Source organism: Artemia sp. Qi Xiang Cuo, chromosome 12, assembly GCF_049724085.1.
Source record: "Artemia sp. Qi Xiang Cuo chromosome 12, ASM4972408v1, whole genome shotgun sequence".
NCBI classification, from domain to species: Eukaryota; Metazoa; Arthropoda; class Branchiopoda; order Anostraca; family Artemiidae; genus Artemia; species Artemia sp. Qi Xiang Cuo.
Window position 1 is genome coordinate 69744391 of NC_142805.1, and position 21964 is coordinate 69766354.

Below are 21964 nucleotides of genomic sequence, written 5' to 3' on the forward strand. Positions count from 1 at the left end.
CTTTTATGTACTTTGTGTCAAAAATTTTATCATTAAAAATGTAATGTTAAATTGTTTTTGATTAATCAACTAAAACCTAAGGCTTTTTATCTAAATTTTACCACAGCACAGGATAGAGAAAGAGAGAGAGAGAGAGAGAGAGAGAGACAGGGGGAGGGGGGGAGGGAGAGTTGAAGTTTTCAAACAAAGCCAATGGGAAAACATAGATTCATATAAATTCAGGATTTTTATTCAGCCCTAATCATTCTGAAAATGGTCCCAAAGAGTTTTTTTTAATCTATTAAAACTACTAATTTGAAAATGGACTATTCCATATCTTGGCCCCTTTCTTCTGTGAAAAATTATCTGATTTTCTGCTTCCCTACTAGGCACCTTTAGCCATTATGATATTCCTATACTAGAGATGTCATATTGTTTATTTTTCTTCTTTGTCTTATTTTAATGCTCTTGTTGTAGGAGAAAAAAGGACATTCATTGTATTCTGACTTCTGTATTCTTTGTTCCTGCTTAAAGTAAAGTAGAGTGAAAGTAAAGTAAAATTAATATCTTTGTTTTATTCTTCTTTTGGAACACCTCCTATATTACGCTTATGATCAAGCTTAAAAAGAAGGCTAACTTTGGTAATAAAAGTGTGGTATTTTTGTTATTTGCCCTTAACTTTGTTGTTTGCGTAAGATTTAGTGAAAATACATTAATATGCCTTTGTATATCAAATTTTCATGACTGCTCCTGTATACTTATGCATTCTAGTAAAATAAGTGTAGTGTTTTAATTTTAGTTCAAGAATGTCAAAATTATGGTGTTCCCTCAGGGATGAATACAGAAGAGAGATAAACACAATACCCAAAAGTGGATCAGAGGGAGGGACAAACAAAAATGGAAGTGGTTTGAGACTCTTTCATTTCTTGATGTTGACAATTTAAGAAGTCAAACAGACACAAGTTATGAAAAGTCCATATGTGTAAGTGTGTTAATTCTTTTTTTTGCACATATCCATCCTTTTGAAAGATACATGTTAGTTATAAAGGTAGCCTAATTACCTTGATGAAAGTTATTGGCAACTTTCTATTGTAATTTTCATGATTTTTTTTCTCAATAGTAAATTTTCTAGGAGACTTCCAGGCCATCTTTTAAGTTCACAATGCTGATCACTTTGAGATAGAGTCATCAGATAGAATGATAATAGACATATTTCAACATTGTAGATTGCTATAGTATTTATAGTCACTGTTTAAGAAAAAACTCATAGGTCTCTTAAAACAAATACGAATTTTGCCAAGGTAAAGAACCCTCAGCTGAGAAGAAATACTCCAAGTACTATTCACGTATTGCAACTGCAACACTACTTGCATTATTTGATCCTTGATGCCTCAGTTGCTCCTCCCAAGTAGTTGGCTGTGCTTCATTCCTCCAGGCACCACCTATTAGTCTTCCACTGGTATCAATTTCATCACCAAATGAACTTGAAGTTTGATTATTTTTCTCAATTAAGAAGTTGGGCAAGCAACAGCATGCTTTTATAATTAAATTGATGGTTTCTGTTGTTCCATCTACAGGTGTGTAAAAGATATGCCATCGTTCAGCCAAAATACCAAATACATTTTCAACTACAAGTCTTGCTCTTGATGGTCTGTAATTAAACAGTCTTTAATCTCTGCTTTGTATACTAAGGCCACTTGGGTAAGGTCTCATCAGGTTTGTTCTTAGGAGAAATGCCCTATCTGCAACAAACACACTGGGCAAAATCACATTATTAGAAATGGGTTGAGGGTCTGGCGTTTTCATGCTATTGTTGACAATTGCTTTTCCAAAACTTGATCTGGAAAACATACCCGAATCTCTAGAGCTACCTTCAGATCCCCCATCAACTAAAACAAATCTGTATTTGGCATCTACAATTGCCATCAAGATGATACTGTAAAATTTTTTATAATTGTAAAATTGGGAGTTTGTATTTTTTGGACGTCGGATTCTAATATGTTTCCCGTCTATTGCTCCAATGCAGTTTGGAAAATTCCTTTTGCTTTTAAAGTCATCTTGCATATCTTCAAAATCTTTTTCTGTAGGAGTCTTCATATGCCTGTCCTTCATAGTCTCCCATAGTGCTTTTACAGTCTCTTTTACTATGCGGGTAACATTTGAGCGATCTACTAAAAACTAGTAGGATAATGAACATTTTGATTCACGTGTGGCAAAACATCTTAAAGTGATTGCTAATCTTATTGGTGCTTCAATAGGCTCTCGAAAGTTGGTGAATTTTTTCTCAATTTTTTCTTTAATTAAGGTTAAAATCTCCTTAAAATTGTCAGGTGTCATCCTCATATATTCAAAATACCATTTGTCATCATTTTTCTCAAGCTTCTCCACTAGATATCTAAAAGAATCAGATCGGCTTTGTTATTTCAATATATCTCTTACCTAAAACCTTCGTTTTGTTAAAGATCCCTAGAAGGAAAAATTTTTTTTTTGTAAAATTAAAGTAATAAGTTATGTTGATCAAGATCAAAATATCAATATGTGAGGAATTTTTGTTTTCCATATATATATATATATATATATATATATATATATATATATATATATATATATATATATATATATATATATATATATATATATATATATATATATATATGTATATTATATGTATTATATATATATATATATATTTAGGAAAACAAAAATTCCTCAAATATTGATATTTTTATGTTGATCAACATTGCTTATTACTTTACTTTTACCAAATTTTTTTTCCCTTCCACTTTGGAGGATGGAGGAGGAGCGTGCGTGGCTGGGTTGGCCTCAGGCGGCTCGGTGCTTGTGTGAGTTTTTAGTAGTAGTAGTAGATCTGCAAATAAAGGTTATAATATTTGAAGCTACTGTGAGGATAGTGGTCAAATATGGTTCCGAAGCGTGCACTCCAAAAGACAAAGCAAGATTTGTTACATCTTTGGAAAGAAATTGTCTATGATTTATTTTGGGTACCCGTCTATGGCCCGTATTTTAAAAAGTAAACTTTACAAAAATATGGCTTAATCGTGCTTTGTGGGGTTATAATGAGAGAACAGTTGAGATGAGTAGGACATGTTCTGCAGATGAAGAATGACAGATTGTCCTTGTTGGTCATATATATATATATATATATATATATATATATATATATATATATATATATATATATATATATATATATATATATATATATATATATATATATATATATATATATATATATATATATATATATATATATATATATATATATATATATATATATATATATATATATATATATATATATATATATATATATATATATATATATATATATATATATATATATATATATATATTTATATATATATATATATATATATATATATATATATATATATATATATATATATATATATATATATATATATATATATATATATATATATATATATATATATATATATATATATATATATATATATATATATATATATATATATATATATATATATATAATTAGTAGTGTGCGGGTGGTTTAAAACTATTTAGGCTAATATAGCCTAAGTGTTTATCTAAATCTTAAAAATAGCCCTTAAAGAATGAAATATATTAATTATTATTTAAAAATTTTTGTTGTAACAAACAAAGTCTCAAGAACTTACTTGATATTTTCTGTACTGCATGTACATGCATACAATCTTTTTTTGCTTCCTGTTTAAATATCTCATTGTACTTTTAGCGCTTCAACGGTTTCAAGAAAATGTTTCCATGTGAATATTTTTGCAATTTTGCTGTATCCGTCATGCGTGACCCGCTTTGCGTTAAAAAAAATCGCATCGGTGGGAACCCATGGTTACTGTGATATTAGCGAAAAATTTGACTTGCTTACAATGTTGGTTGATTCTTCTATTCTTAAGTATTTCCTATGGTCTTATAACACTCATATTTGTACGAGCTGATTTTTTTTTTTTTTTAGAAAGGGAAGGGCAAATTAAAAGAATAATTTGCCTATAGTATATCCAATAATAGCAGCTAAGTCTTGTTTCCCCTACTCTGCAACAGTTAAGTAAACCTAAAAGCTTTTATGCCACCTAGAATCGATATTTTCCACCAACCCGCTAGATTTGTATCTATTTTATCTGAAGACTACGTATATCTGTATCATTAATTCAATTGAATTATTAATCATTACTTTATGATTAATTCAAACAACATTACACTAATTCCCTGGATTGAAAAGGGTACAAAAAGATCAGGCAAATCTCCATTTAAAAATTCCTGAGCTACTTTTTTCTTTGAAAAATGACCATGAAAGGTGCATTTTGCATCCAGGGGTGAAGTTCATGGGGGAACTCCCTCCGCCAAGCTTCAAAAGTGTCTGCACACTGTGCAAACAGTTTGGAATTTGTTTTACGTTTTTGGTTTAATTTAGCTTATGTTTCTGCATTTGTTGGCACTCTGGATGATTTTGTCAGAACATTCTTTATATCCTCCCTCCTAACTCAGAACCCAAGCTGAGCCCCTGTTCCCATCAACTGTAAAATTCACACCAAATACCAGTCTTGTGACATCATGACAGTGGAGCCGTATTATTAGAAAATCTTAACAATCAAAAATTACATACATGACATACATCATGTATGTCATCTTTTGGTAGGAATCTTTTGTTCATGTTTAAGAAAGATACATGTTAATAGAAGTAGACTGTTTGCAATTTCCAATGTTGAGCACTGTTCAACTCAAGCATTGTCTTTACAAAGTGTAAAACCTTATATATAGCCAAATTTTAGGGTACAAAAGAACCTTGGGTACAAAACAAACAAGTTTGTTTCATTTTGGGTCTTATTTAATTACTGATAGTGATTTCTGCTATTTTTGTGCTAAATTAATATTTAAATTTATTTCTAATTGTCTTAGAAATATTTTAGCTGTTTACGATTCTTTAAAAGACTTCTTTTGTGGACAAAGTTTTTTTTTTAAATTAATGCACACAAAAAAGAAAAGACAATAAAAGTTTTGGTTTTCTTGAAACAAGAGAGAAACCTTAGTTCTCAGAATGACTTGAATCTTACACCCACAAGTTCCAAGGCTACGGGAGTACTCATGCAAACAATATATATATATATATATATATATATATATATATATATATATATATATATATATATATATATATATATATATATATATATATATATATATATATATATATATATATATATATATATATATATATATATATATATATATAATATATATATATATAACATATATATAAATAACTTAGGTGGGAACACTGGCTCCCTAAGAAACTGGATACACAATTTTTTTTCTTTATGGGTCTCAAATTTCTATGTTAAATTCTTCCTTATGACAAGACCCTGAATTGCATAAATGCTGAAAAATTAATTAGTTTACCTGAAAATTGGGCCCTAAACAGTACCAATAGCCTAAACATTTTTTCTAAATGGCTTGAAACTTAAATGGATCTTTCTTTTTTGTGGTAAACAAATTGCCAATAGTACATCTAGATTGTTACAATATGTCTTTGCTAGATATTGCTATTGATTAATGGCTTTTACTCTTCAATTTTTTTTAGTAATACACTATTTGTTGGCTTGGTTCCTGTATATTCACTGACTTGTATTGAGCTATATGTAATCATATACTGCTAGTACTGATTTAGAGCTAGTGAATTACTGTTCCAAAATATGTGAGAACTACAAGCATTGCTTGGGACAACTGCTACTAGTACAATTGCTTGATTGGACGACCAAAGCCTGGAATGTTAGCTGTAGTTCTAGAAACAGTACAAGCAAATGTTAAATAATGCTATGAACAACACCTACCTTGTCCCCTAATATATGGTGAAGGTCTAGCAAAGATGCTGAGGGTCATTGTTAAAAGGACTTAAATTGCTATTAATAATCAAGCAATAGTAGACCTTATATCTAGCCCAAAAAGTAACATCAATTCTTACTTGTTCTTAATGCCTCTTTGCCAACCAATGTTAGTTTATCTGCATCTTCTACTAACATTACCAATTCAACTCTGCCAAGACCTCTTAGTATGAGTTAGTAATGAGTCGCGTTAATCACAAAGATAAATTTGCACAGCCCTCGGAAAGCAGAAAATTTTTGTACTGAAGTTAGATGGAGAAGGGTGGGAGACCAGTAGCGTAGCCAGAGGGGAGGCAAGGCCCTCCCTGTTTTCTAATCTCTATTTTTTGCAGACAGAAATACACTTTTTAATTCTAAATTTAATACTTTTCCCGCGAAGCGCGATGGTAAATTTTTCTCCCTTATCTGATGTCCGGCAGCCATCTTAATTACCTGAAGAAGAGAATGAAGTAAGAAAAATGCAAGGGCCAAGATACTTTCTTATGCTAATTTCAAAAATTCATTTCATTTATTATTAAATCATATAAATTACATTTACAACACTGAATTTTTTAAAACATTCATGATTGGAATCCATCTGCAATGTTGTGGACTGAAGATTTACTAAGCTGGCACACAACTGGAAAATGTGAGATGAAATGGGGCGCAATTGGTATAGGATTTTAGCAAGGACTTCAAATGTCTTTACTCTCTGAATTACTCTCTCCACATGAACCCTGACTCTGGCAGTTTTGGTTGTCATTTTCACCTGCTCCACAGTAAACTGTTGACAAAATAAAAAGGAGGTATATTCAGAGTTACCCCTGGAGGTAAAATGTCAGCTATTGTAAAGCCTTTATCAGCAAGCACTAGATCTCCAGCTTTTATTTTTTTTAATCATCCCAGACCTTCTTGTCAATTCTGTGTCACTTGTTAAACCCTGGAAATAAAGCACTGGCAAAGATCACTGCATTATTCGGTGAAATCTGTATAAACCCTTTCATTGTGTTTCTTTGCTTGTATCCTGAAAAAGTCTCTTTGTTCAAATTCATTTCACGAGGAATGTCCATTTCAACTTCAGTTGCATCTATGATTATCCAGCAATTGGTGGAATCCTTAAAGCAGTCGAGAAGTCTGAGCAGATTTTTGGATACACTAGGTAAACCTTACCTTAGACCTTACATCCTCCAGAGCCAGGAATGGCTCATAGGGTGTCTACGAAGCCTCGCCAGACATCTCGGAACTGAGCTACAGCCGTGACATCCTCCCACTGTGGTTGAAGAGACAGCTCAGCACTTCTCAGGTCCCGGTCGTACTGCCGTCGTAGGGTGTGTCTTTGTCGACCTCTTTTCCGCCTCCTTTCGGGGCGCCACTCATACATTTTTTGGGGGGTTGATCTTCTGGCATACGAAGGACGTGAAAAGAGACATCCATCTCCTACGCATCAAGAGGTCAGTAACTGATAGCTGACCGGTTCGCCGACGGACTTCTATGTTGGTGACCTTTTCCTGCCCCGATATGTTCAGGATCCTTCTAAGGCCCATGTTCTCAAAAGCTAGGACACGTTTCTCCAGTTGGACGTTTAATTTCCAGCATTCGCTAGCATAAAGGAGGATGGACATCACATTGCTATTTAGGAGTCTGAGCTTTAAGCGCAGAGAATGTCGCCTGTCCAATTCTCCTCTTAATTTCATTAGCAATTTCACCATCATATTTAATCCAGCTCCCAAGATACTTAAATTTTTTGACCTGGTCAATTGCTATACCTTTGCATTTTAGTATCTGTGGCGAGTCAGATGTTGCCCTGCTCTTTGTCTTTACTGACATTCACCGCAAGTCTCACTTTCTTGGCCTTTTCATCCATGGCGTCGAGTAGCAGCTGCAGTCGCTGTTTCACTTCTTCGAGAAGAACAACGTCATCTGCGAAGTCCAGATCCGAGATCTGCCGGCTGCTAATCTTCACTCCCCAGCCTGAAGACTGGCGTAGAATATAGTCCATTACAATACCAAACAGGAACGGGGATAGGACAGAACCATGTTTAACTCCAGACATTATCTTGAAGAAACGCGTGTCCCCATTTTCTGTGCGAGCGAAGCATTCACTATCTTCATAAAGTGCCATTATCATTTTGACTAGTTTATCAGGTACTCCTTAATATTTTAGAATCTTCCATAAAGTACTTCGGTCGATAGAATCGAACACCTTTTCAAAATCAATTAAGAACAGGGACATCTTTTTGTTCCATTCTCTTGACTCTTCCATCATCAGCCTTAGAATGAATATAAGGTCAGAGCAAGACCTACCAGGTCGGACCCCTGTTGCTCTTCTCTGAGGTGTGAATCTAGGGCTGTTCTTAGGAGTTCTAGTATGACTGTGGCTAGTATTTTGTTAGGCACAGACGTTAGGTTGATGCCCCTTCAGTTGTCACAGACTAGCGCATCGCCTTTCTTGAAGAGTTTTACTAGTATACCTTTGGTCCAGTCTTTTGGAACTTTTTCGCTATTCCAGGTGGCCACTAGGAGAGCAGTCCAAACGGTTATGCAGGCACGAAGGGACGTCTTCAGCCTCTCTGCCGTGATACCATCTACTCCAGGTGCCCGTCCATTTTTCAGCTTTTTCACAGCTGTCGTCACTTCTTCAGTGGGGGTCAGCACTTGCGTCAAATTGTAAAAACGGTTTGTCAGGTACTACTTCTGGATCGTCAGGTCTGGGTCTATTTAAGACTTTCTCGAAATGCGAGGCCCATCTCTCGTCAGCTTTCTGTGGATCCGAGATTACGTCCTCCTTTTCATCTTTTACAAGAGATGTTCGGTTTGTTTTCTTTCCGAATATCTCATTCGTTAGTCGATACACCATTTTCGAGTCTCCTTTCTTAGCAGCTTCTTTTGCAAGTGCTGCTTTTTCCTCGATAACGTTTTTATGTCTTTCCTTGCACTTCTTTTAACCGCCTTATCCTCTTCTTTGTAACGGATACGTAACTGGGCTTTTTGTTCAGGGCTCAATGTGTTTAGGATAAGCGTCCGGGTCTCCTTGCGTTTACTGATACATTTCCAGGTGTCGTCCTATATCCATTTTTCTTTCTTTCTTTTCTTGAAGCCAAGGCTGGCACTTTTCACTGAGGTCCATATCTTTTCGACACTAGAGTCTTCAGCTTCATCGAGCAGGTTTAACGCTTCAAATTTGTTATGTAGTGATATGCAGAAGCTTCTGTGGATATCATGATCTTTCAGCTTATCAGTGTCGAACTGTTTGTGTGTTGTGGCGTTGGTTTTCGGTTTCTGAGCTTTCAGTATAATTCTTACTTCGGCTATCATCAAGATGTGATCTGAATTCATGTCCCCTCCTCGAAAGCCCCTCACGTCGAGCAGGCTACTTCTCTATCGTCTTGATATGAGGAAAAGATCGATTTGGGTTTTTTTCCGGCCATCGGGGGACACCCACGAGTACTCTAGGAAAATGAGCTTTCTCAATCACTTCAACAAAGAATATTTGATGTAAAACCAAAACTAAGGTTTGGAAAATATTCCTGCATGTTGTTTCACTAATATTAAATTTTTGTCCAAGGTCAACAAACTCACAGTTTTTCCGAAGTTTCATAAGCGTGAGCAACAGTTGATCCTCTAATGCAAGAATTTCAACATTCCACTGAAAAGCGTAACTAATTTTTAAGGATGTTACTGTATCCAGTACTACAGTGAACAAGGTAAAAGTTGATATTCCTGTGTTAAATAAAACAAGGTTGTCTCTGTCTTTGATATCACTCACAGAGAATCTTTTTTCTATGTATTTGAGCTTCTTTTCGAACTCCTCCATCTTCTTCTTGAGCTCTTCATTTTCATGCATGAGAATTCGATTTTCAATTCTTAGTTCCATTTCTGGTCTTGGAAAATGTTTGACTACCGAAGTATGTAATGGCTGGTTTGGCTCTGCAGATACTTCCAATGCACTTCCACCAGGAATGACAGTAATATCACTGGTAGACACAGAGAGTTCGCTGGTCGAAGTAGACGAGTTTCTGTGCTTTCGTTTTCTTCTTGAATTTTCTGGATCTTTAAATCTGAACAGTTTGTCCCAGTTCCAATAAAAGATACTTGGACCATTATATTTTATTCCATCAACAAAATGACAGGAACAGAGTCTGGAGTGTTTTTATTGGCAAACAACTTTCTCTTTTTGTTCTATTTGTCCATTTCTTGTATTCAACTGATCCTTCTTTTGGGAAGAAAAAGAACTTGCAGTTGTAGAATCGAGAATGATGGGTGCAACTAGGAGCATAACAATGCGGCGTCTGAAAAATGAAATACCAGTTAGCCTAAAAATTCATGAATTCCTGTTGACATAGTATATGTTAAGATATTCATTAACAAAATGTAGCATCCATTTAAAAGAGCTCCTGTCCTGCACAAGGAATTAAAGTCTCATACTGCTAGATGCTCCTTCTGATTCTTCCTTGTCTACTTATGACTTATTCCTTGTTCCTTGTCTACCCATTACTTCACGATTAATTCCTGAAGTAATGGGGTTGGGTGTAGATGCCTGCACTTAGCAGTGACTTAAATTACATCAAAAGCTAATTTACATCTAGCAAATATTATGAAATGCGGAACTAAATATTCAAAGTTTTTTTTCAAAGCTTTTACCTAAATCGAACAGAATTTACGCAGGTCAAGTAAACTTGACTTAAAGTTGACTGACAATCAAGTTCAGAATGAGAGTGCTTTTGTATCAGTCTCATTCTTGACTCAACCGAATCAAACAGGAATGTGCGGACAAGACAGGTAAATTGGATGGTAATAAGCAGACGAGACCAAGTCAAAACTGCTGAAAAGAGGAAATCAAAGGGGGCTTTAATTGCCAAAGTTAGATTACTTCAATCCAAGACCATCTGCCTGGAAATAGCCTAGGATAAAAGACTTTCAAGTCAATTTTCCAAATTTAATAAATAATGGGTAAAGTATTGAGATCCTTATTTGCCATCAGTAATACCACCAATAAATGAGCTTTCCTGTGAGGAGTCGCAAGTTCAATCAGGGCAAAGGTGCAGAAAAGGGGCCATTGATAAAAACCCCTCATTTCTTACTGTAAATTATTTGGCCTATTGGGCTGTAAAGGTGCTGCCCAGCAGAATTGGGGGAAAAGGTGCATATTAGCTACCCCTGATAAAAACAACTTATTTCTTTCTGAATATTATTCAGTCAATTGGGCTGTAAGGATGCAGAGATATTGCCCAGTAGAAGCAGGATATAAACAGCTACTTCTTACTGTATATCCTGGTTCTATTGGGCAGTACATCTGCACCTTTACTGCAGGCGTTCCTTCTCAGTAAATTTTGATTGAAGAATGATTATGAGATAGCTGAGAGAGAATTATACCATTTGATTCAGAATTCAATGTAGTATCCAAATATGATACCAATTTCCTCTGGAATCTCCTAGATTCTATAAATCAAGCTTTGCAGGAAACAAAGGGATTAAATGTCAGGCTGTGGGGTTGTGGCTATGGTGGCCAGGACCCTGAATCCCAAGTGAGCCAAAAACTAAACTGAAACTGGGTTTTTCAAATTCCAGAATTTTCTAATCAGGAAATTCCAAAATTTCCTAAATTTCTGGAATTAATTTCCACCAAAAATGATTGTTATATTTGGATAGAGGATTGAATTCTGAATCGAATTGTATGTGTTTTTCCCAGCTATCTCATTATGGTCCTATATTCCAAATTTACCACTATCCCACCATGGTTCTATGTTTTTCATCTGCTGTAATGGAACGATAGAGAAGATTGCTCCTGGGAGATAAGAAGCACCTTTCTCCTGGAGCTCCATCAGAAGCACAGCGCAAATTTTGAAATTGAGAAATTATGGAATTTACTGAAGGAGGACTTGTTGGCCTGGAGAATGAGAAATTTGTCATAATGTGTTAGCATCAATCAATCAATCAATCAATTTGTTAATACTATAAGCAAAACAATTACAAACGTATAGTTTATACACGCCCGAAAAACTCAGCTTGTAAAGGGCCAACAAAACAAAATAAGACACTATTATAAAGCACATAAAAAAAAACTGGATTAAGAGACATTTATGAAAATAGGAGAATTAAAAAGAAACTTCACAAATAACTGAAAAAAAAATATGTAACGAAGAAAAGAGATTGAAAATTAAATATAATTAAATATAATTATATTAAATATAAAAAAACAAAATAAAAAAAAATTAAAATCAGAAAAATATATTGAATGAAAAAGAAGACATATAAACTTGGATGGAATGCAGAAAAAAGAAAAAAAAGGGGGAAAAATACTATACTGGAAAGACCCGGTGAGAAACTGCCTTTGCAGAAAGAGATAGACGGACATCAGGAGGGATGGAGTTCCATGGTAAAATAGATTGATAAACAGGAGACCCCTGACCTGCTGTTGATGATCGTTTAGGTAAAATGAATCTGCGATAAGAACTACGTAAAAAAGAAGAGTACCTACCTAAGTCTGACAGAAAGAAAAACTGCTGCAGAGATGGTGGAAGTGTACCTAGAAAAGCAGACTGTGCTAAATAAAGGTAACTTTTACCCAGAATACGATCCAGCGGAGCTATTCCGGCAACATTATAAAGATCAGAGGAAGGGTAGAAACGAGGTAGAAGAAAAGTAGCCTTCACTGCCCTATTTGGGGCTGTTTGAAGTGAGCAGAGAAGAGATTTATTAGTACTACCCCAGACAGAACAGCAATAAGAAAGGTAAGGAAAAATAAAAGCATAATAAAGAGAAAGCATAACATATGGGGGAAGAAATGAGTTAACCGTGTATAACATTGAAGATTGGCGGAAGACAAGGGAACGGGTATGAGTTAAATTTGGTTTAAAAGAAAGAAAACAGTGAAGATACACACCAAGAAATTTCACTATAGTAGCTTGCGGTATAATATCATTCCCATGAGCCAGGATGGTTGGCTCCCTTGCGTCTCTCATACGATAAGGGGTCCTCAAGTGTACAATAGCACTTTTTTGGCTGTTGAAAGTCATACCATTTGACCAACACCAATCTTTTACTTTATCAAGAAGACCTTGAGCTAGGGAAGTGGCAGATGGCAGGTCCACTGCAGCAATGAAAAAGCTACTGTCATCAGCAAAAAGAATAGGGTGCACAAGGGGATGAAGACCATCAACAAGATCATTAGGCAAGGAAGAGGAAGAAGTACCATTAATCGAAACATACTGAGATCTCCCTGAGAGGCAAGGCCTAAACCATTCAAGTCGGACTCCATGCACTCCAAATGAAGATAATTTAGACAAAAGAACAGAGTGAACGACCATATCAAATGCCTTTGAAAAGTAAAAAAATAGACCCAAACACGCAAGCCCTTGTCAAGGTTAACACGCACAAACTCTGTTGCATCTGAAAGTGGATGCAAGGTAGAAAACTGGAATTAAAACCATACTTATAGTCGCCTATAAGGAAGATATTTGAATGTATATTAGTGCTAAATAAAAATGAAGAGAATGTACACTATGCTACTTTATCAACAGCCTTATAGATTATAAGAAGAAGAAAAACAAGTATATAATTTGAAGTTAGCGACGAATCACCTTTTTTATACAAAGGTACAACATTAGCAAGCTTTAATAAATGAGGAAAAACACCAGAAGAAAGAGAGAGGTTAGTTATGTGTGAGATGGGGTTAGAAACCAACTGACCAATTTGTTTAAGAACGTTACAGCTTAAATCGAAACCATCAACTTAACGGCTAATTGAAAGCTGAGAAATAATGTCAGAAATTTCGGTATCACTGCATGGGAAAAGGAAAAATTACTTTTCTGCTAAGGGAAGACTACTTACACTGCTGTAGGGTGGATTAGGAACTGAAGGAAGTGAGGTGAAATACGAATTGAAGTTGCTTGCTGAAGAATTTTTGTCCACGAAAGATTCATCAGCTTTCCTGTAGCGACAAGGGGGGACTGTTTGAGTTTCTTGCGGGAAAGAGCTTCATTAACTACAGTCCAAACCTTTCGCAAATTCCCCTTACACTGATCAATTCTACGCGAAAAAATAGAGCTTTTTGGCTGCACGTACTGAAGAAGTAAGCACATTTTTACAAAGTTTATACTTCAAAAGATTATCCTGTGTCTTACTTTTACATGCAGCCTTGAACAGAGACGCCTTCATATGTGTTGCATTGATCAGACCTCTAGACATCCATGGACATTTGGGTATGGAATTCCTTGGCCTCTTTCTAAGAGGAAAATGCTTATCCAACAGAGCTCCCATACGACACAAAAATAGATTCGTTGCAAAATCAACATCATTAGCTTCAAGAACATTAGACCAATCATTGCTCTGATGACTGTGTATTAAATTAGAAATTTCTTTATCTGTGGAAGTTCTAAAAGAAGAATCACCCCGCTAGCAATCCACAGAATCCACAGCAATCTCAGTTTGAGGCATAAAAAGTGAAACATAAATAGGGAAGTGATCGGAAAGATCAGTGAAAGCAAGACCAGAAGTAAAATTCAAATTAGAAGAATGAGAAATGAAAATATTGTCTATTAAAGTGGCAGAATTTCTAGTAGGGTAAACACGAGAAGGAAAAAAAAATTGAAGGAAGTAGACCAGAAAAAGAAAGCACATCAAAGAGATGGTCACATTCATCACTTGATCCAATATTTAACATATTACAATTAAAATGTCCCAAAACACAAATACGTTTTTTAGAGAAAGACCCCACACAAGAAAGTTGATCAAGCAAATCGCAGAACAAATGTGTGGGAAAAGGAGGGGGCTTATAAAACAAACAGTATCACATGCAAACTGGCTTTTCAGATAAATGACAGGAAAATAAAATGTCTTACTATTAGACACTACTGATGTAAACAAGGATTCAAGTTCAGACCTTCTTCTACTCAATATTAGACTTAATAAATAAAGAAATACCCCCTGAGCACTTTGTTACCATTCTGGGGATATGGACAGCATCATAACCATGCATATCATAGGCTGTAAAATTTTCACCATCAGATAACCACGTTTCTGTTAAACCTATTACATCAAAAGGGCACAGAATTATCAGACCACAAATACGATTTCAGATAATCCCACTTGTCTCTTATCTCACACACATTCTAACAAAATACATCGAAGCTACTATTTCAAGACAGTGGGGGTATAATCTTATCACAATAATGAATGGTAGTGTGATAATTGCTGGTAGAATTAACCATAGATTCAAGGAGAGGTTCAAGCGTGTGTCTCTTGTTTACCAGCCCTACTTGGTTGATCAAATATAACTGAATTAAGAATAGAAGAATTCAAAAGAAAAGAGAAATCTCCCATAATTATCACACATAATAAATGTACACATAGAAATATGTGGGATGGCACAAAGTATCCAAAGTATTGGACCAAAGTATAATGTGACACCAGTTGCTATTACATGAGCTGCAGGTGTGCTGGACTGACAAACAAATAATAGAAACTAGGCTACATGAAGGTGAGAGGATCACAAACAAGCATAAAGAGATATCAGTAGGATGGCTCATTTTATTCAAAGTATTGGCCCAATTTATAATGTGGGACCAGTAAATTATGTAAGCTGTAAGTATGCTGACATGAAAAAAAATATTATTGTAGTCAGCCTACCTGAAGGTAATAGGATCACAGACAAATATAAATAAATTGCAATGGAATGACACATACTATTCCAAATATTAGCCCAAAGTATAATATGGGTAGTAAGAAATTATGAGAGCTGCATATATACTGACATGACAAAAAAATGATAGAATTCAGGATACTCAAGGGCGATAGGATCAAAAACAAAGATAAAGAAATATCAATGACAAGGCATATATTATTCAAAATATTGACCAAAAGTATAATATGGGACCATTCAAAATTATGTAAGTTGCATTTGTGCTGACCTGAGAAAAATATGATAGAATTCAGGCTACAGGAAGGCGATAGGATCAGTAACCTAGATAAGGAAATAATAGTGGCATGGCACATATTCATCAAAAGATTGGCCCCAAGTATAATGTGGAACCAGTCAAGATTATATGAGCTGCAATTATGCTGAAATGACAAAAATATGAAAGAAGTCAGCCTGCATAAAGGTGATAGGATTACAAACAAACATAAGAAAATAAATAAATAAATAACAGTGGGATGGCATATATTATTGATAGTATTCGCCCAAAATGTAATATTGAACCAGTGAAAATTATGTGAGCTGCAAGTGTGCTGACATGACAAAAACATGATAAAAACCAAGCTGCATGATGGTGAAAGGATCACAAACAAACATAAAGAAAAATCAGTGGGAAGGCACATATTATTATAAGTATTGGGACAAACTATAATGTGTGACCAGTTGACATTATGGGGGTTACAAGTATATTGACACGACAAAAATATAATGTAAATCAGACAACATTAAGGTGACTGAATCACAAACAAACATTAAAGAAATATTAGTGGGAAGGGACATATTATCCAAACTATTGGCCCAAAGTGTAATATGGTACCAGTCAAAATCGTTTTCAGAAAATTATTTTTAGTATGATCAGTGTTAGATGAGGTGTTGTTCACTTTGGTATATAAGCTGTAGTAAGATATTTAACAATGTAAGTTAGGAGATTAATCAGAGGGCTAAGGCATTTTTCACATTGATGTAATAAGCTATTGTTCCTTATTTACCTTATTACAACCCAACAAATCAAAAAAATACACTGCAAAAATTATACAAAGCTAACATTTAATTAACCTAGATAAACAAATGTGTTTTGATGCACTCATGCAACCAAGTAATTCTGATTAGTCTGGCGTAAAAGAGAAATAGAATAGAGGTATGTTTTCCTATCTTTTGTTGATACTTCTGGTAAAGGTGCAGATTAGTTCCTCCTGAAGTGTAGGGTGCAGAGGCCAGTCAGGGCACAACATTTGTTGTATTGTCAAAAGATTTCAGAGCTTTGTTGAATACAATGGTAATTCAAAATGAATCATCACTAAAGCCCTGACTTAATTGGTAATTAACATGTATTAAGCCTTACACACGTAAGAGCCTAAAGGCACATCAATTCGATTATTATAGTTCAAGTAAGTCTGTAAAACTAAGGACTTTGTTCTAGTTTCGGTCAGATTTCTATATCGATGTTGGTCAGGAAGATCATCCATGATTGGCAGATATTAAGGCTACTTACAAAAAATAGACCAGAGTTCTAAAATTTTAGTCACCTTAATAGTCTTGTACATGCTACTAACCTTACTTGTCATAGTTAAATTTTTGTTGTTGTAAATTGTTCACATTGGTCAAATAAGCACTCTGACCTCATAACCCCGGAATAAAGTGGAACAGCTGTATAAAGCTATTATTTCATATTCATTTTCTGTAAAATATTTTTGATATCATAAATATTATAATTTATCAATAAAAGGCTTTTAAAAAAACCTAATATCAAACTAGTGTAGCAGTTGTTTCCAATTGCTCCTGAAATACAGCCATAGTTATTTTTGTTTACTTTTCGGCCGACCTGGATGATTCACGTCATACCAATGTGAACAATGCCTTATGTAACCACATATTCTTTTGGCAATCAAAGTGTAGATTTAATTTACCAAATTTGATATATTTGGCTGTAATAAGGTACCCTATGTTATTGAAATGTTAACATTGCACAAAATACCAAGTTCAATCAACAGTGAGGGCCTGTTCACATTGGTACAATAAGCTGCATTAAGATGTATTAAAGCATATAAATATAAATAAGGAAAACAGACCTGAACTCTATCCTCTATTATGCAGGGCTAATCAGGGTACTTCATTTTGTTCCATCATTGCAACAAGAACACATTTGGTGGTCAAGTTGAATTAAGTTTTATGCTTATTTAATGTTTTGTTTAGTATATTCTTATAGTAAGGTTTTAAGTAGTTAAAACAAATCTTCTTTCAATCACTTATTTTACCCTTTGCTTTTCCCTTCTCTTCAACTTACAAATTTGAATCAGTTCATCAGAGATGTCACAAGTGCTTATTTGGTTTGGGCGAGGTTGGGGGGAGAGGGTATGGGAAAATCGAAAGAATCTATTGTATTCCTGTAGTCCAAATGCTAATATATAATATAGGCCATTATTCATAAAAGGTATGTTGAGCAAAGGCGTCATGTTTCCTGGCTGAATGCCTGTTAAATGTTTTTGGAGTGACACCTTTGTGATTATCCTTCTCTTAAGTCTCTAGTTGTGTTTCCTTGTAATTCTAACTACTGCAGGATGTCATTTAGACCTTGCCCCTATGAGTTTTTGCTACTGCTAACACTGATGTGTATAGGTACAGGTTAGATACCCCTGATAAAAATTGTAAATATGAAATGTAGGACCATAATGAAATAGCTAGGAAACAAACATACCATTCAATTTAGAATTCAATCCTCTATCCATATAACAATCATTTCTGGTGGAAATTAATTTCAGAAATTTCAAAAAGTCTGGAATTTCCAGATTCTTGGATAGGAAAACCATATTTTCAGTTTAGTTTTTGGCCTACTTCGAGTTCAGGGTCTATGCTACCTCACCTAAAACGCTGCAGCCCACCTTTGAATCCCTTTGTATCCCCTAAAAGCTTGATTTATAGAATCTAGAGTGTGAGTTTCCACTGGAAATGATTGCTATATTTGGATCCAGCATTAAACTGTGAGTCAAATGGCATGTTTATTTCTTAAATATCTCATTATCATCCTATATTAAAAAATTAACCAATAAAACTCATTTCTCAATCTATGCTATTCAGTAAATTGTACTGTAAGGTTACAAAGATGCTGCCCAGTAGATGCAGGATATGAACAACTCATTTTTACTGTCTATTCTGGTTCTATCAAGCACCATATAGTATAGGGGTAGCTAATCTTGCTAATCTGCACCATTATCAAAACAACTGTATATTATTCAGTCTATCATGCTGGGTAAGCATGCGGAACTGCTACCCATGCAGTAAAGGTGAAGAGTTGCTGTGCAATGGACTAATTAATGCATAAGTTGTCTTACATCCTACTTCTTTTGAGCTGCACCACTACATTTTTAATCCATGGGAAGCACCTCTGTACCTTTACCGTCATATGACAATACTGTTTCAAAGGCTGGTTATAACCGAGAATGCTCCACAATGACAAGCATTTTTTTGAATAATGCTCTGATATCCTTCTATTGGCTGATTCATGAGCCCCATATCTTCTCTGCTTTGAACTCGTTTTCTTATTTCTTTTTCTTATAATTGCTAATATCAACAATGATTCTTTCTATAATTAATCTGTATTCTAATATTAAATATTAACGAGAAATTTCAATCTAATTTTCAATTAAGTTTCAACCAGTAAATTTCCACCAGTGATGTAGTAAAAACTTTGAATTTAGCATTAAGAAATGTTTCCTTGTTTCTTTAATATTCTCATTTGGGTGATTTTGGCGGCTTTAGAAGATCAGGGGGAGGGGTCCAGTTTTAGATTACCCCACTAAAAACTGACAATTTCACAGTCTTTTTTAGTGATAGAAACTTTGAAAAAAGAACCCCCCCCCTAATTGGCCCTCCTGGCTGGTAGTGACATAGACTGGACACATATTATTATAGCTGACATGCAAGGTATGATTTGGCCTATGTTCAAGCCTGCACCTAAGGCTATACCAGCTCTTAGCGAAGGATATTGTTCTAGCTGCTAAACCATTTTTATAACTGTCGATTTATAAAAAAAAACTAGAATTTAAGATGGTTTTGCTACTCGAGGGAAATTCCTATTTCTTATCATTAGGTATTCTACCGATGTTGTTTATTTTTGCTTCTTGGTCAATGACAGTTTAGCTGTTAACTATTTTATCCACCATATGCGACAAAAATAATCATTGTTTAGCTGATAAATGTTGAAAAATGATATTGTATAGGATATAAAAAATATTTGGTTATTCCATTACATAAATTCTTTGTTCAAAAAGAGTGAAATACCAATTACTCGTGATGGCATGTGCTTGCAAATAATATTTGACCTGAAGTGTCTGCTATTTATATTTGAAAAACTTACCTATGCAAAGACTTTCTGAAACATCTAAAAGTAGAATATAGATTTCTATGATTATTGCCACCTAACGAAACATGCATCTTATAACACATTCAGACCTAGCACTTTTTGGATAAATGGGACAAAAAAAAATCAATAGAGACAAGCATCAATGTTCAATTTTTTCATTTTCTGGAAAATGTAAAGTCTGGACAGCTGTTTTTTTCTGTTTTTACATCTCCTTTTTCTGGAAACAGACTCTCTGAACACACTTTAAAAAGACCAACTTGGTCACAATAGCGCTATAAGTATATTTAACTACATATTTTAATACGATTACTTAATTGAGTATAGCAATACATTTGACAAGAATGCAAATACTAACCACTTCAATAGTATGTTGGCAAATAATAGTTAATTGCCTTTTTTTAGGTGAAAATGTCAAAATACCTCTCCTACTCATGGGAAATGCTAAGTTTCAATAATGATCACCATCTTCGTACTTTTTTTTCTTGGTGAAAGTATGTCTGTTTGCTATTTCATCTAGCTTTTATAATAAGTATAGTCATTGTTTAGCTGATGAATGAGGAAAAACATTTTGATATTCTGGGCTTTCCATTCCAAGTCCAATACTAACATAGTTAAATATTATAGTTCAATGCTAAAAATAATTCCAATACTAGTAAATTCATTCAATGCTAAATACTTTTTGAGATCAAAGTTTTTAAATTCAGTTAAATTTGTTTATAGACCACATCAAATAAAGGGGTGTGAAGCCCTCTAAAGATGAAGTAACCAACAGGAAACAATAAATAGAAAAGAGAAACACAAGCTTCAGAGTTCAGAGTTTTATTCACCAATAAATACAAAATGGAAATACGATAGACTAATTCCTCTTGAAAGGCTCCATGGCCAGGGATACAAGGGGGATACAAAGAACAAACACTATATACGCAACAACCCAAACAAGAACAATAGCCAAATAACATGCAAGATTAAAAAGAGAACATACCTGAGGCCTGGGAGTCAAAGCGCAGAGAATACAACCATACACCATGAAATAAACACTCGGGGGACATCAACTCCTCAGAAGAAAAGAATTTTTTTTTTAAATAAAATAAATAAATAAAAAACGAAATGCTCTTCTGTTTGATTCTTAACTAAATGACCCTTAAGAATTCTGTTAAAAGTCCCAAAAGAGTGGCATCTCTGTACTAAAGAAGGTAGGGAATTCCAGACCTGTTGAAAAGCAATGACAGGATTGAAATCCGATCGCATAGTAGGGGCAGGAGGAACGCAGATATGAAATGAAGAACGAAGGCTATATGGAGCTGAATCAGAAATAAAAACTTGAGTTTTTGAAAAGATTTTGGAAGATTGCCATGAAGCTGATGAAAGACAAAAGAAGCACAAGAAATAATGTAAAGATTGTAGATGTAGACTGTAGATTTAAGAGCGTTGTTGGTCAGGAACGGTTGATGTCCATAGCAGGACGCCGTGCTTTATTATACATGACAGAAAGTGACCACAGTATAGAAGAAAAAGTAGACATCCATCCAATATGGCAATAGGATAGATATGACTGTACTAGGCAGAAAAAAAGAAGCTTCAGAATAGATCCAGGAAATGTGTGTCCAAGTTTTCGAATGATACCCAAGCTCCGTGAGACCTTAACCTTAATCATGGCTCTATGGTTTCTAAATGAAAGGTTCTCATCAAGCAGGATACTAAGAAACTAGACCACTCTATTCTCTGGTCTACACAAGGAGCCTTGTGACACTTCAAGCTGAGGAAAAGCTATACCAAATTGAGAAAAAATTAGAAAATGTGACTTACCAACATTCAAGGCCAAGTAATTAGCATCCAACCATGAAATAACTCTCTCGAATATTGCCATAAGGTTAGACTTTATATCACATTCCGTCTTCCCAGAAGTCTCAAGAGTGGTGTCAACAGCAGAAGCAACGAGAAAATCTTCATTAGAAGTAGTATTAGAACACAAGCGAACATCAGGATGACACAGCTTGCAGCATGCCAGAGGCCTGGTGTTTTTAACTGCCGAAA

At 34.7% G+C, this 21964-nt stretch overlaps 1 long non-coding RNA gene across 1 annotated transcript in view; it reads left to right on the top strand.

Annotated features, from left to right (window-relative positions):
* Positions 1-21964, top strand: part of LOC148946454 (uncharacterized) — a 31660-nt gene that overhangs the window by 7423 nt on the left and 2273 nt on the right. Inside the window, exon 2 of the long non-coding RNA XR_016142507.1 lies at positions 779-961. This is a non-coding gene — a long non-coding RNA (uncharacterized LOC148946454). The remainder of the gene's footprint in view (positions 1-778; positions 962-21964) is intronic.